This window comes from Manis pentadactyla, chromosome 13 (assembly GCF_030020395.1).
Source record: "Manis pentadactyla isolate mManPen7 chromosome 13, mManPen7.hap1, whole genome shotgun sequence".
NCBI lineage: Eukaryota > Metazoa > Chordata > Mammalia > Pholidota > Manidae > Manis > Manis pentadactyla.
The window spans coordinates 69,890,006-69,906,789 of record NC_080031.1 but is presented as its reverse complement, the minus strand read 5'-3'; the positions used below and the strand labels follow the sequence as shown (position 1 = coordinate 69,906,789).

Sequence of the window (16,784 nt, the reverse complement as noted above, 5' to 3'; positions counted from 1 at the left end):
GAAAGACTGCCACTTTTGGGGGGTGGGCAGAACACTTCTGAATTATTTTGATATTCAGTCTAATGAAGGCTTTCCTTTTCACCTTCACCCCCAATAAAGAAAGAGGCCCCCTTTTGTAGCAAGCAAAGGGTATCAGAGCACTGATCCCACTGAGAGGTTGTATAGATTTATCTGTATTCATGACTGTAACTGCTTTTGTTTCTCTCCATTACCAGACTGTAAGCATCACCAGCGTGGGGAGCATGTCTGTATTTATTCCTTTTGGTGACCCAGATCTAGTACAATGCCTGGTAGATAGGTATTTACTACTCTAGTAAATACCTGTTCAGTGAATGGATTTGTCTAGCTACTTTTTAAGTGTCGTTTTATTGGGAAATTTAGTACAAATTAAGAAAAGTGCATAAAATGTAAATATCAATGAACTATCACAAAGCAAACCCAACTAGACCCACCACCCCACCTGTAAATACATGAAATATTCACCATCTCTCTGTAACTCCTCTTGTACCCACTCCCAGTTACAATTACTTTCTACTCCCCAGACTAACCACAATCCTGACTTCTTCCATTATGGTTTAGTTTTGTTTTAACTTCATGTGAATGGAATGTTATGCTATGTATTCTTTTGCTCAAATTGATGTTTATGAAACTCATCCACTTTTTTGCATGTGGCTATTTCGGTGACTGGCACAAGGTAGGGATCAAATTCAAATTTTTTTTCCCATATGAATACCCACTTGTCTCAGCACAATTTATTAAAAAGCCCCTCCTTTACTCACTGCTCCATAATGCTACCTACTTCCATCATGGAACAAATGTCCATACATGCACGGACCTGTTTTAGGCCCTCTCTTTTGTCCTTTGGTGTATTCGTCTGTCTTTGTGCAGTACCATATTGTCTTACTGAAAATAGCTTTATAATGAGTCTTCATATTCATTAGTACAACTCCTCTCATTTTGTTCAACAGATCCTTGGGTATTCTTGACGCTTTCCATATCCATTTGAACTTGAGAATCTACTTGTCAGTTTCCATAAACTGTGATTTTGATTGGGATTGCATTGCATTGATAGATCATTTTGGAAAGACTTGACATAATGTAATACTCAGTAATACTGAGTTTTCCAGTTCTTGAACATGAAATATTCCTCCATTTATTTCCATCTTCTTTAATTTCTCAATAAAATTTTTAATTGTCTGCCTAAAGAATTTACACATATTCTGTTAGATTGATTTCAAGGATTTGGGATTTTTTTTATGCTATTGTAAATTACACCTTTTTAAAGAGTTTTCCTGTTTGTTGCTACTATATTGTGATAAAAGTGATTTTGTACATCAGTATTGAAGAGACCAACTTTGTTTAACTCATTGATGCTAACAATTTATCTGTGAATTATTTAGGATTTTCTACATAGACAACTGTATCATCTATGAACAATGAGAGCCTTCTTTCTAATTTTTATAATTTTTATTGCTTTTTCTTGCCTTATTGCATTGATTAGATCTGTACAAAACGAAATAGCAACTGGGGGAATCCTTCTGTGTGTTAAATTGTGTCCCCCCAGAAAGGTACGTTGAAGCCCTAAACCCCAAAATCTGTGAATGTAACCCTATTTGGAAGTAGGGTCTTTGGAGACGTAGTCAAGTTAAGATGAGGGTGGGCCCTCCTCCAGTACGACTAGTGTCCTTATAAACAGACATGAGACAGAGACACACGCGAAGGAAAACACCAAGGGGAGGCAGAGTGGAGCAATGTATCCATAAGCCAAGCAATGTCAAGGATTGCTGGCAACCACTGGACGCCAGGAAGAGGCAAGGCAGGGTCCTTCTCTATGGCCTTCAGAGATAATATGGTCCTGCAAAAACACCTTGATTTCAGACTTTCAGACTCCTGAACTGAGATAATACATTTGTGTTGTTTGTAGCGGTTCAGTTTGTGGTGTTTCATTCCAGCAGCCCTAGGTAACTAATAAACTTGTCTTGATCCCAGTTCCAGAGGGAAAGCTTTCAGTACTTCACCATTAAGTCTGGTATTTGCTGAGGATTCTTTTGGGAGAGGATGTCTTTTTTTTCAATTTAAGAAAATTCCTTTCTAATCCTAGTTTGTTAAGAGTTTTTCTCATGAATTTGATCATCATCATCTACTGAAATCATCTGAAAAAAACAGGTGGTTTTTGCTTGGTCTGTCAATGCGTTGAATGGCATTTTCGAATCTTAACCCAACTCCGCATTCTGGAATATGCCCAACATTTATCGGCTTTTCATATATTGCTGGATATAGTTCGCTCATTTTGCTTTTTTTCAAACAAACGTATCAAAACCTGAAAAAAGGATTTTTCTTGAAGTTCAGGGAAAAAACAGTTAGTCAAGTGGCTCTGGCTTTCCAGTTCAGACCATGGTAATCACCAGTAGTCCATTTTAATGTTAATGGGTAAGTTTCCTTATCTTATATTCAAGATATTTGCATCTATGTTCATAAGTCAGACCAGCCTGAAGTTTTTCTTTCTTGAATTCCCTGTCAGTTTCTAGATCAGGGTGACTCTGGCCCATGACTATGAGTTGACATATAGCAGCTGTCTTTCCCTGGGCTCTAAAAGGTTTTGTGAAAGATGGGCAGCATTTCTTCCTTGAATGTTTCACAGAGGCCATCAGAGCCTGTAATTTTCTTTCTTGTACACTTTTGAGTTACAGGTTTAATTTTTTAAACAGTTGAATGATTATTTAAATTATTTTCCCAATTTTCACATGTAGTATTTTTTGAGGAATTGATCTGTTTCCTTTATATTTTAATATTATATGTATATATAAAGTTGTTCAGTATGTCTTTTTATAACTTTATAGGTCTGTAGGACTTACGATAAGATCATCTTTTGTGTCTGACGTTATTTATTTATTTTTTCTTTTTCCTTCAACAGCTTCACTGGGAGAGCTGGTGATTATATTTGATTTCACTTCATTAGTTTATGTTTTTAACTTATATTATTTCCTTCTCTCTCCTTTCTTTGAGCTTAATTTACTGCTATTTTTCTATCTCCTTGAGATAGATTACTCTTTCTTTCTTTCTTTTTTAAATTAATTAATTAATTTTGTTGTCATTAATCTACAATTGCATGAAGAATATTATGTTTACTAGGGTCCCCCCTTCACCAAATGCCCCCCACAAACCCCATTACAGTCACTGTCCATCAGCATAGTAAGATGCTGTAGTATCACTACTTGTCTTCTCTGTGTTGCACAGCCCTCCCCATGCCCCCCCCACATTATACATGCTAATCGTAATACCCCCTTTCTTTTTCCCCACCCTTATCCCTCCCTTCCCTCCCATTCTCCCCAGTCCCTTTCCCTTTGGTAACTGTTAGTCCATTCTTAGGTTCTATGATTCTGCTGCTGATTTGTTCCTTCAGTCTTTCTTTGTTCCTATAGTCTTTGGGTTTGAGGTGAGTCTCTTGTAAGCAGCATATAGATGGGTCTTGCTTATTTATCCATTCTCTTATTCTGTGGCTTTTGATTGGTGCATTCAGTCCATTTACATTTAGGGTGATTATTGAAAGATATGTACTTATTGCCATTGCAGGCTTTAGATTCGTGGTTGCCAAAGGTTCAAGGTTAGCTTCTTTAGTATCTTACTGTCTAACTTAACTCACTTATTGAGCTATTTTAAACACTGTGTGGTCATTCTTTATTTTTCTCCCTTCTTATTCCTCCTCCTCCGTTCTTTATATGTTGGTTGTTTTATTCTGTGCTCTTTTGTGCTTCCTTTAACTGCTTTTGTGGTTAGTTGATTTTATTTTTTGCCTTTAGTTAGTATTTGGTTGGTCTGCTTTCTTTGCTGTGATTTTATTTTCTCTGGTGACATCTATTTAGTCTTAGGATTGCTCCCATCTAGAGAAGTCCCTCTAAAATACCCTGTAGAGGTGGTTTGTGGGAGGCAAATTCCCTCAACTTTTGCTTGTCTGGGAATTGTTTAATCACTCCTTCATATTTAAATGGTAGTCGTGCTGGATACAGTATCCTTGGTTCAGGCCCTTCTGTTTCATTGTATTAAATATATCATGCCATTCTCTTCTGGCCTGTAAGGTTACTGTTGAGAAGTCTGATGATAGCCTGATGGGTTTTCCTTTGTAGGTGACCTTTTTCCTCTCTCTAGCTGCCTTTAAAACTCTGTCCTTGTCCTTGATCTTTACCATTTTAACTATTATGTGTCTTGGTGTTGTCCTCCTTGGGTCCTTTCTGTTGGGAGTTCTGTACACTTCCATAGTCTGATCGATTATTTCCTCCCCCAGTTTGGGGAAGTTTTCAGCAATTATTTCTTCAAATACACTTTCTATCCCTTTTTCTCTCTCTTCTTCTTCTGGTACCCCTATCATGCGGATATTGTTCCTTTTGGATTGGGCACACAGTTCCCTTAATATTGTTTCATTCCTGGAGATCCTTTTTATCTCTCTCTGCATCAGCTTCTGTGCGTTCCTGTTCTCTGGTTTCTATTCCATCAATGGCCTCTTGCATCTTATCCATTCTGTTTAGAAATCCTTCCAGAGATTGTTTTATTTCTGTAATCTCCCTCTGGACATCTGTAATCTCCCTCCGGACTTCATCCCTTAGCTCTTGCATATTTCTCTGCAGCTCCATCAGCATGGTTATGAGCTTTATTTTTAATTTTTTTAGGAAGACTGCTTAGGTCTATCTCCTTCTCAGGGTTTGCCTCTGTGGTCTTGGTCTGTATCAATTTCTTCTGCCTTTTCATGGCGATAGATATATTTGTGGGGAGTTGGCGCGTGTGTTGGGTAAGAGAAAGTCCCTTCTTGCCAGTTTGTGGCCTTCCTCTCCTGGGAGAACAGCGGCCTCTAGCCGCTTGTGCTGGGCAGCTGCGTGCAGACGGGGCTTCTGATCTTGCCCGGCCGCTATGGAGTTTATTTAGCTCGGCAGTTGCTGTGGGCGTGGCCTGCCTCAGGCTGCTACTCCAATATGGCGGAGCCGCGTCAGAGGGGGAACAGGCGGGAGGCTGCTTATCATGGTGAGGGGCCTCCGAGTTGCACTGCAGGGGTTCGGGCGCCCAGAGTTCCCCTGGATTCCCAGCTGCTGGGCTAAGTGTCCCTGGACGCTTCCGTCCAGCTGTGGGGTCCCTGTCCCTTAAAGACTTTCAAAAAGCACTTGCTTTTCTTTGTCCCCAGGGCGCTGGCTACAGGGACCCGCTCACAGGTCTTACTGTCCTGTTTCCCTAGTATCCAGCACCCCACGCATGCACTGTGTGTCTGTGCCCCGGTGCGGATGGGTGGGGCTGGGTGTTCAGCAGTCCTGGGCTCCCTCTCCCTCCCCTCTCCGACTCCTCTCCTCCCACTGGGAGCTGGGGGGAGGGGCGCTCGGGTCCTGCAGGGCCGGGACTTGTATCTTACCCCCTTAGGGAGGCACTGGGTTCTCATGGGTGTGGATGTAGTCTGGCTGTTGTCCTGTGTCTTCTAGTCTCTCTTTTAGGATTAGTTGTATTTGTTGTATTTTCAAAAATATATATGGTTTTGGGAGGAGATTTCCGCTGCTCTACTCAAGCTGCCATCTTGGTTCTCAGTCTTTTTTTTTTTTTTTTTTTTGACTTAGTAATATGCATTGACATCTCCTCTGTAACCTTTCAGGGCTTGAGAACTTACTTCTTTTTATCACTGAATAATACTCCATTGTATGGTGTCCACTGCTTATCCATTCTCCTACTGTAGGACAGCTTTCAGGTTTTGGCAATTGTTAATAAAGCTGCTATAAACACCTGTATGCAGGCTTTTGTGTAGGCACAAGTTTTCAGCTCCTTTGGGAAAATACCTAGGAGAGTGATGGTTGGATCATATGGTAAGAGTATGTTTAGTTTTATAAGAAACCAACAAACTATGTTCCAAAGTGGCTGTACCCGTTTGTGTTCCCACCAGCAATGAGTGAGTGCTGCTGTTGTTCCACATGCTTGCCAGCATTTGGTGTCAGTGTTTCAGATTCTAGCCATTTTGCTGGATGCATGGTGGTAGTATTTTAGTTTTTAATGGTGTCTTAGCCAAATTCTTTTTTTAATCCATGAATATTGCAGCATCCCTGAGAAGAAAAAACTCTGAAAACTAAGACAATGAGGTTCCCCCCACCAATTTATTTAAAGCAAAAATAAAAGCAAAATAGTTTACCCATTTCTCCTACTTCCCACCAATGGTCACCACCAATCTGTTGTGAGTTTAGTATATGTTTATATATGTATAAATTATAAAATTTCCCTTAATAAGCTTAACTTTAGATGATCCCCACAAGCTTTGATATGTACTATTTTCATTATTATTCCGTTGAAAACATTTTCTAATTTACACTTTTATTTTTTTAACCCATGTATTATTTGGAAATGTAATATTTTATTTTCAAAGCATGACTTTTAAAATTTCTTTTTGTTAGTGGTTTCTAGCTTAGTTGTATTTGTGATGAGGGAGCATACTCTGTATTATCTCATTCTTTCAAAACATGTAGGGACTTATGACATAAAATCTGATCAATTTCTCTGAAACTATTCCCTGTGATTTCAGGGCATCCTGCCCTTGATAGGTTGAGTAATCTATATATGTGTCCATTAGATCATGTTTGTCAATCCCGTATTTCATATCTCTATCTTTACTGACTTTTATCTGCTTGTTAAGAGTTACTGAGTTATAGTATATATGTGAAAATCTATCATTATGATTTGTAGATTGTCTATCTTCCTTGTAGGTTCTGTAAATTTTTTCTTTATGTGTTTTTCTTTATCTGTTTTAAGGCAACTTTGAGTATAGACAAATATAATACTATATTTCGATGAATATTTTGTCATCATGAAGTGTCATTATTTTTAACAATGCTTTTTACCTTAAAATCTGGTACTACTATAACTCACCATCTTTCTTTTGGTTATTGAATGCCTCATTTATTTTTTTCTGTGGTTCGTTTGATCTTCCTGTGTTTACATTTTAACATCTATCTCTTGTAAATACCCTACAATGGTTTTAAATGAAGCTTAGTCATCTTTATCTAAATAGAATATGTAGCCTAGTTACATTTAATGTATTTACTTATATGTTTAGATTTAAATCTAATCTCTTAGTATTTTCTCTCTATTGATACCCTGTTTTATGTTCTTCTTTTTTCTTCTTTTTTGCCTTATTCTGATTTGATGGGTCAGATTTTAGTATCCTCTATTCTTTCGCTACTAGTGCAATAGTTACACATTCTTTTAATACTTTTTAAGCAGTTAGACTCAAGATTACAACACACAGTCTTGATTTTTGAAAACCCAATATTACCTACTTTTACTCTCTTTCTGGATATTAACCTCAGGACACTTTACCTCCATGTGCCATCTGGAATTTTATGCCATTCTAATCATTATTTTATTTTTACCCCTACAACAAATAATCATTCTTACCTAATAAAGCTGTATACATTTAGATTTATCCACATATTTACATTGTCATCACTATTCATTACTACCTGTATCTACTTTATCTACATCATTTTCTTCCTGGCTGAAGAACTACATTTGGTATTTCCTGAAGTGCTAGTGTGCTGGTGAAAATTATTTTATTTTTATTCATCTGAAAATATCTCTCTTGAAGGCTATTTTTGCCCAGTATAAAATTATTTTTTGAGTAGTATGACTATGTCATTTATTTTGACTTTTAGCTTCCATTGTTTCTATTGAGAAATCTGCCGTTAGTCTAATTGTCCCTCCTTCTAGTGAAATCTGTCTTTTTTCAATCTGGATGGTTTTGATATTTTCTCTATATGTATGTTTTTTAAGCAATTTTATTAGAATTGGCTTAAGGGTAGATTTCTTTTTATTTATCCTGCTTGGGATTCATAGGGCTTCTTAACTCGGTCTTTAACTTTACAGTCACTTATGATCAATCTCACTGCTTAATACAAGTACTTCAATTTGCATGCATTCCTGTATAGTCTCTTCAACATGTTTCAAAAGCATTAGAAGTAATATAATGAAAGTATAAATTGTAAAATTAAAATTGCAGGTAAAATATAAGATAAATGCTAAATGGTTATGTTATGTATTACATGTATGTAAATGTATTACATGTATAAATTAAAAGGGATTAGCTAATCTGTTGGCAGTTACCTTTTGTACTATCAAAATAAACAAAATATATAAAATACCAGTACACATCTATTTTTATAGCTTGCTATTTTTGTTGTGGTAGTTTTGATTCATCACAAAGAAAGACTGCTTTTGTGTTATTTATTAATGGTTATGGATACCAAACTGTACAGTTTTATCAGAGAAGTTTTTTTCCTAGTATTCGGAGACAAGTTTTAGATTGCCACTAGTTTTAAAACAAATGTAGCCCTTAAAGCTCCATTTCAATGTCTCTTACAACCCATTATTTTTGTCCTCTGTGTTTTCTCCTTATTTATATAAATAATCTTAGCTGAGTCATGTGTTACCTTGTCCTCCAACTACAATGAAACTGGTACAAATACTTTTGTTAAATTAAATTTGCATTATTGAATACATGGGTAAGGTTTTTGTTAAATATTAGCTCTTTGAATGGTGAGTTTCTGCCTAGGAAAGTTCTTTCAAGTGTTAGGATGAGGGAAGTGTACAGTCACCTTGCATCATTAGGAGGCAGTGGGGTCTACTGGCTAGAACTTGCAGGCTGGGGCAATGTTACTGTCCTTGTCTTTAATGCTCAAAGCACGTTTTTGTGGAGCTAATCATCTATGCAAATGTTCTCCCCTTCATGGACTGAGCCTGCCAAACTTTCAGTGCCAAAGTCTTCAAGGAATTAAAAAGTAACCTTGCTTTTATTTGACAACTTAGACAAAGTTGACCAACGCTCTTAATGACTGGTGATGCCCCATTCTCATCCTCCTTGAGCTCCTTCACCAACCATAAAAGATGCAGTAACACTGACATTTGTTGGCACTTAACCTAGGCTGGCCACTGAGGTACAAAACAGAGATGCAAAGATTCCTGCTCTCAAGAAACTTCAAAGGTAGGATGCGTACACGAAGAAGATTGAAACCATGTGAAGTAACACTTGTTGCATGCCAATCCGTGATCCAGAGACATTCAGCTCCTTAAGAATGACTGCTGACGGGAAATCTGGCCTTCAGTGAGTTGCCCTTATGAGAAGGCACCTTGTGTACAGTATCCTCTTTAGCCTTGTGAGGTGGGCAGTGTTAGAAACTGAGGAACTGAAGTTCCTCTGTAGCTTTAACAGGCTGCTTCTATGAAGTTCAAGTGTAATGGAGATTTCACAAATACCTAACTTAAGGTAAGTAGTCAAAAATTTAGGGAGCAGGAAAGCATCGTTGTATTTGAGTATGATAACTGGTAAGTGATCTAAAGTGGTGAGCAAGTGAATATGGTTCTTGCAAATTAAGAGTGAAGTAGGAGATGATTAAGCATTAGTTATATCCCCCCAAATTAGGGAAAATCCATTTAAGTGAGGGAGCTAAAGCGAATGCTGTGAAGCCCTGAGGGTTTCTGTTCTGTGCTGCATTGATGGAGCACTGGGTGTGTCTGCCTTGACAGCTCAGGCAACCTTTTAAAAAATTCTTTGGAGGCAATCTTATTTTATTGATCTGTATGCTTTTGTTCTCTCCTATTCACTGTTATTTACTACGCACCAAGGCAGCCAACTTTTAAACAGCGTTGGTATAAATATTTGTTTCTAAACCTTTGCTGATACTTGTGTTTTATGTAACTTAAACAGCTTTAAGTATGGGTCTATTATAATGAATAATTTTGAGCAAATTAATTTTTCTTATGAGTCAATTAACATAAAACCCTAGAACCCAAAAAGAAACTAAAGAGATTTATATCATATGAAATGCCCTTAGCAGGTACTGTTGAAATAAATAATCCAAGGTCAAAGGAACATTTGTGAAGTCACCACAAACCGATTTACCTACTTCAAAATATGTTTTGTGGGACTTAATCATTCTAGATATTATGCTTAATTTAAAAGTTAAAATACAAATTGGCTCTCACTTATTGCTAATGACTTACTGTGTTTAGGGAAACCTACTATTGCAGAAGAAGAGAGAAACCCACTTTAAAACGTCTATGTCATTTGCCTACTTGGTAATAGAGATTGCCTGAATGATTTTTCTTTAAAAACTTGTAATTTGGGAAAGCTCAAATTATTGGTATTTTTAAGGGATATTAAAAGACTTCCAGTATTACTGGTTTAAAAAAAAATACCCAATTCGGAGTCCAATTGCTGAGCAACAGTAGCAGGAGCAAAATTGCTGAGCAATTTCTTCTTGGCTGCAACGTGAGATATAATTAGTATCCTCAGAAACAAATATGCCTACCACCACCACCAAAAAAAGTTGTCAAAGTAAAATTGTGGCATCTCTATCCTCGTTAAAACATCAGATTGACAAAGTCCATGTACTACTCTGTTTCAAAAAGTTCCAGCTCCTTTAAACATTGGCATTCTTATCATGCTGTGCATTCGGTGCTGGCCCCTGGCTAACAGCGCCTGCTGTGGCTTTCTCCTTGAATATCTTTCCTCCATCATGATGCTGATAAGCCAGTGGCTCATAGGATTTCTGGTCAAGAGCACAACATAAGATAGAAAGCTGATAGCACATATTTGAAATTGTTGCAGAAAACGTTCCTTCTCTTCCTGTTCTGTTTGCTTGTTTGTTTTTTCCTATTTGAGGTGAGGTCTAAAGGAAATGTAGCTTCCAGACTGAGCCCGGGCATCAGAGTGGTGGTTTAATATGCTTTCCTTGGAGAGAGAAGACACTGATATTGTAAACCTAGCCTGTATTCAGTGTCACAAGGCTAGTCTAGAGCCATAAAATTATAGAGTCAAATATAGGATAGACTGTAAGCCAGTTTTCACATCAATCTATACAAACAAGGTAATGAATTATTTTAGGAGTGGAAACAAAATTCTTAATTGCTCATTAACCATGTGGCTTTAAGTATGCATCTATTATAATGAATGATTTTGAGGAAATTAATTTTTTGTGTGAATTTTTTTCACAATAGAAAAGGTTAAAATTCAGGAAAATAGAAGGAAAAAAAATCTTCAAAGCCCCAATCCTCTAAAGTAAGCACTGTTAATGTTCTGGTGTTTTTCCTTTCAGCCTTTCAGTTACTCTGCTCATCCAAATTTGCATTTTATTGTTTCATTGACTTCAACTAATGTAATGCTCTGAGATGTCTTTTATGATGAGTTAAGTTCTGTGTTTAAAACATGTTGTTGGAAGGCATAAGTTTACAGAAGTGAAAGACTGCTAAGTATTGTCTCTCTTGCAGTAACAAAGAAAAATGCAGAAGAAAAAGATTTTCAAATTTCATTAACACCACACAATAGTTTTCAAATGTGGCAACTGAAAATCCAGTTTGAAAAGGTAGCCAGGAGAAGGAAAAAGAATACCAGCGTCAGTACAGAAGGGTGTGGAGGTACTGTCTGTCCAGGCGGGCACTCTGAGTCAGTCCCCACCTGCTCCCAGGGCTTCACCAGCCCCTGTAGATCTCAGCCTGCCTGGCCCATGCTGCTGCCACCAGCCAGGCCATGGAGGAATGTGGCAGGGGAATGATACGCCCTGCCCCATCTGCCTGCTCCCAGAGTCTCACCAATTCCAAACGGGAGAGCTTTAATCCAGCGCCTTTGGCTTACAGATAGGAACGCAAAGGTCTAGGGAAGGGAAGTGGCTCAGCACAGACTGGTGCTGTCACCAGCAGCGGTATGCAGGGGAGCAGGCCACATGTCCACCTCTGCACAGCTGCTCTCTGTGCCCCGGCTGCCAGCAGAGGATTTCCTGGCAGTGATGGCCACCATCAGACTGTTTTCAATCATAAGTCCAGATAAAGTTTTTAAATAGGGAAAAAGCAGGAGTTTTACCTCCCTTTCTACCAAGGGTACATCATAAGGTGGTTGGAATAATTCTGAAAAGCCTCCTAGGTTTGCATTCAGTGAGGGAACATGCCAGAGAAAGATGGAAATTACGAAGTTTTCAATAACAGGGCCCAATAAAGTCCTTCAGGCTTGATGTAAATCCTGGAATTCCAGACTCCTCTGGCTTGAAGGGGCTTTATACAGGGGATGGTTTTTGTTATGAGTGGATGAATTTTAAGCTAGGGTTTAAAAAAGATGAAGGAGATTGTTAATTCCATTACCAAGAAGTTACTTAAAATTCCTGCTTTCAACTACATGTGTTGCAAAAAGAGTTTTTCAATTTTTCTGAACTCCAAAAAAAGAAAGTCGAAAATTATTAGTCAGAATGATGGTTGTGTTTGTGTTAAGATGATGGGTACTGGATGTGGGATCTGTCATCCCTGCATGCTTAGCTGTATCAGTTTTGGACTTACCCGTGCAGTAGATTGTTGAGTGACCACAGATCCCACCCCATCTCAGTATGCACTCTCAGCATGCGACTTCACTGCTCATCTCATCCAGAGGTGGTGTCCGTTTCTCCACCCCCTTGAATTTGGCCTGGCCTTCTTTGCTCTGACCTGTCGAAGATGGTGGAAGTCAGGTGGTTTGAGTTGCTGAGCCTCAGCATCAAGTGCTGCCTTTCCTTATTGGAGTCCTACAGAGATGCCACAAAAGGCAGTGGGTCCAGCCTGCAGGAGATTGAGTGGCCACACGGACCAGAACCAGGCACGTCAACCAGCTCTGACTGCCAGACCGTGAGGGGGGCCAGCTGAGGCTTCCGGCCCAGCCACCCAGCCAGCCACCTGCAGCTGGGGCTGAGTGAAGCCAAAACCAGCAAGCACCTGCCTGGCCAACTCACAGAAGTGTGAGAGAGAGTTAAGATTTTGGGGTGATTTGTTACATAGCAATAGATAACTGATACACTCTGTCATAATCTTTTAATCCACAATTGTGATACTGGAGCTTATTTGCTTAAGGGAATCTTTACAATTCTCCTGCAAGTTTCTGTGGCTCCTCATGCAGAGACAGACTCTCTGTAAGGAAAGCAGTTCCCTTTCTTAATAAAAGAATACTCCAGTTTCCCAAGGTTAGGAGTAGAGAGGATCTCGTATAGGAAGGACTGCTCCCCCTTTTCTCTCATCATATTACCACCCTGACATGGATACAGACCCAGCCCCAGCTGAAACTGGACCTACACACACACACACACCCTCCAAGATGATGCAGCAAAAAGGGTGGAATTAGGATTCAAGCCTAGCAGACTGGCTCCTGAATCTTGTTCACAGCTACATTCCACCTCACAGTCACGGACGGTGGCTCTGGATGTGATGTGGCTGCCTTAGAAGCCCTCAGCTACCACCCCTTCTGAGTGGTTTTCCTGCTGCACCAGCTCCTTTTCTAACTCCCAGCCTGCCTCCCTGGCCAGACACTGTCTTCCCTCACCCCCTAGGAACACCTTGTTCTCTAGACTCCTAGAGCCCAGGCCTGAGGGTGGGAGCTTCTTGCACCCCAGGTGAGTAATGTGGGGAATTCCCAACCCATTTAGCATGGGGCAGATACTGTAAATGCCTCTCCACACTCCTTCCAATTTCCCCCTCATTTTCCTCCTGTTACCATGGAGGCTAGGATGCTAAAACTACATTCCCAAAACTCCTTGGTAGCTCGTCTCTGCATATGACCTGGCTTTCACAAGGAAGACATACTGCTTAGGATTAGGAAGCAGAGATGACAATTGTGAATTGTGTTTCTGCAGAGAGTGGTCAGATCCGGCAAGTGACATGCATGAGGTGCCTGATTTCCTGGTCCAGGTTTGCTGGAGACTTTTGAGTCCCTAGTGTCCAGGGTATGGTGGATGCTATTGGCAGGGAAGTTTCACCTGAAGAGTCTGGTGGAGTGGCTAGCCATTTCTCCTGGCTTCTTTGAAACTGGCTGAGTAACCACCAAGCCCAGTTCTATAGTTTTTCCACAAATTCTATGAAGTACCTGATATAAACCCCTCTGCTTAAACTATCTAGCATGGATTCTACTGTCTGCAATCAAAAAACCTGACCGATAGAGGGTGATCTGCACCCGCAACCATAGAGTGGCCCCTGCAAACAAAGCACATTGGAACACATCAGCCCACCCTCCATATGAGTAGCTGCAAGGGCATCTCCCTTTAAGTCCAATTTCCACCTGCCAGCTCTAGTGAAGAGTAGAAATTCAGAGGTCATACTGGGGAGGGCAGGTGTGTGAGGCCATAAAACCTGGTTCAGATAACAAATGTTGGGTCAGCGATAAGCTGAACCAGCATCTGAGTCAACCCACCAAGACCTCAGGTTTTAGCAAACATCATCAAGAGAATCCACATCTGAAGAGTAAGATCAAGTTGGAGAAGCAAAGCCAGGCTACCAGGTCCAAATTGAGTTTTGTAGACAGCATTTGGCTGTGTCAGGGACCCTTTATGAGGAACCCTAGCCCGCACAACAAGCCTGGATGTACTAATCTTAGTGGCACAATATATAGCACGTGTCTTAAAATATAATTGGTGACCATTTTCCCCTGTGACGTGAGGAAATGAGGAAATAATATCTCCTACCCAGATATCAGAATTTTAAGAGATTATTCTTTAGATCTCTCACCTGAAGAATGACATAAATTTCATACTGATTAGCTAATGTCAGATCATGAATATTTTTTGGCTTAAGATGTAAAGTGAATCAGAGTTAATTTGACCCAGTCAGCTGATACATTATTACATAAATGTTTTCATTCCAAGTGTTACTTTAGCTTATAAGTGAGATAAAGTAGAGCCAATGGGAAGAAACAAAGGGAAACCAGAGTCCAGTTACTGCTTCTGATAAGGCAAACTGTCCCAAAGAACCATCAAGGCCTTTCTCTGACTTACAGGGGGTGGCAAGGTTTTTAAAGGGGAGTCAGCCTCATGGGGTAAGGAGGGTATAGTTGCAAAACAGCTTGTTTGTCTAGGTAGTACACTGAGCCCCAACTCAACCCCCATGGCATCCACCTGGCCCTGAGAGAGATATCTCATCACATCATGCCTGGCATCAGCTGCATCTTCCCAATGGCAGAATGACCAGTCTTGGAGACTGTTCCTCCTTAGGGCTTCCCCTTTATCCTCTTTGCAATGCAGTGAATGTGCTTTTTTAAAAAAAGTTTTTATTAAGTATGCTATATTTGACTGAAGATTTTTCTTAAACTCCTTCCTCTTGCCCAAATTCTTCTAGCTCATTCTGAGATGCCAGTTATGGTGCCCTATGGTGCAGGTGTCCGACACTGACTCATTAGCAGGTCTCTGTGTAACTTGGTGGAGAGAGAGACCTAAGGGGAAATGCAGGGTGTCCCTGGAGATATCAGTTGTTGGGCACTTCTGACATTTTAATTCTTGTGACTTTAATCAACAGACGCTGAAAAAGCCATTACTCTGAGCCCATGCATGGACTTCATGACCGTAGATTAGAGTAGATTTCAGCTATCCTACAGAAATTGTCCTACAGGAAATACAATAAAGCCTTTTGCCTTTTGTTCTTTACATAAAAGTCATAAGGGAACTGAGCAATGCATGTTATTTTGTTGTTGATTTTTATTTATTGAAGTATAGTTGGTATGTAATATATTGGTTTCAAATATACAACATAGTGATTCATTGATTGGTTATTTTCAACTTTTATTAGTACACATATCAATGTCAGGTTGTTTTCTGGAACTTTCCCCTTAATTGCTTGTTTTTTGCTATATAAAAGGGATTTAGTCTACATTTATCTTCTTTTTTTTTTTCCTAGTCATTTCGATTTTCTTTGTTGCAAGTTGCAATTTATAACATCATGCATAATAAATTAAAATTCTCCCTCTTCCCTCCTTTTGCAACCATTTCTTTCTTTTAAAATTAAGAACATTTGTTTATCACCTCATGGTTTTTCTGATATGGATAGTTTAGCTGGATAAGATGGTAACTTAGGTAAATATCATAATTTCCTTTTTCATATCATCTTGAATTACATACTTTACACAAGTAGCACAAATGTTTATAATGGAGTAGAAGAAAACACAGTGGAGTGTCCCAGATGATGTGAGAGATTAAACATATTCATCTAATTTTGCTGCTTTCTGACACCCTGTGAAAACTACAGGAAGGAGATTTAAAACAAATGATTAATCCACCTGGGTGGCTATGACATGTATAAGAAAAACATTTTGTAAATTGGAAAGCAGATGGACAGGAGGCATCTTAGCAATTGCAGGAAACCAAATCCTCAACCTGGAGTGGAGAAAGCTGAGGACCACCCTGGTCTCTCTATGCACGGTCCTCAGCAGGCTGGGGCTTGGCAGCAGCAGGGACTCTGGAGCCCATGGGGGAGAGCTGGGTTGCAGAGCAAAATAAGCAGGCCTCATGAGAGCTGTTGTGGAAGTGAATCCAGCCCTTGGCTAGTGCCCCCTCCATCCTGGGCACCAGCTCCTCGCCCAGCCCTGCAGGCTACAGAAGGGCTACTCCCAGCACTGGGTAAACTGACGATGTTTGCATAGTGGGTGGGGGTATCAGACAGTGCTAAGGGTGGGGCTGTCATATCAAAGGCAGAAATTAAGCAAATGTTTATACACTCAGCTTTTTCTCCCAGAATACTGAAAGCCAGCCTTTTACCTTCTGGGCAAGAGAAAGAAAAGTATTCTGTTTGGAAACTGAGCAGCCCTAGAAGAGAGGCCTAAACCCACTGATATCAAAAGCTCCCCAACAGACATTCATTCCAGATCATTCTGCAGTGAAGCTCCACACGGTCAAGCCCAAACCAAACAACTCACTCCTTCCAGTCTGTTTTCTAGGTGCCCATGCCAAACAGAAGCAGACAGCGGTGGATTGCCGAATATCATTAAGATGTCACTAATT

The 16,784-nt window shown here is 39.8% G+C and overlaps 1 long non-coding RNA gene across 2 annotated transcripts in view; it reads left to right on the top strand.

The window, feature by feature from the left end:
- The window catches only part of LOC118921415 (uncharacterized), a 36,247-nt gene that overhangs the window by 2,004 nt on the left and 17,459 nt on the right, over positions 1-16,784 (top strand). The gene's annotated exons all lie outside the window — the stretch shown is intronic.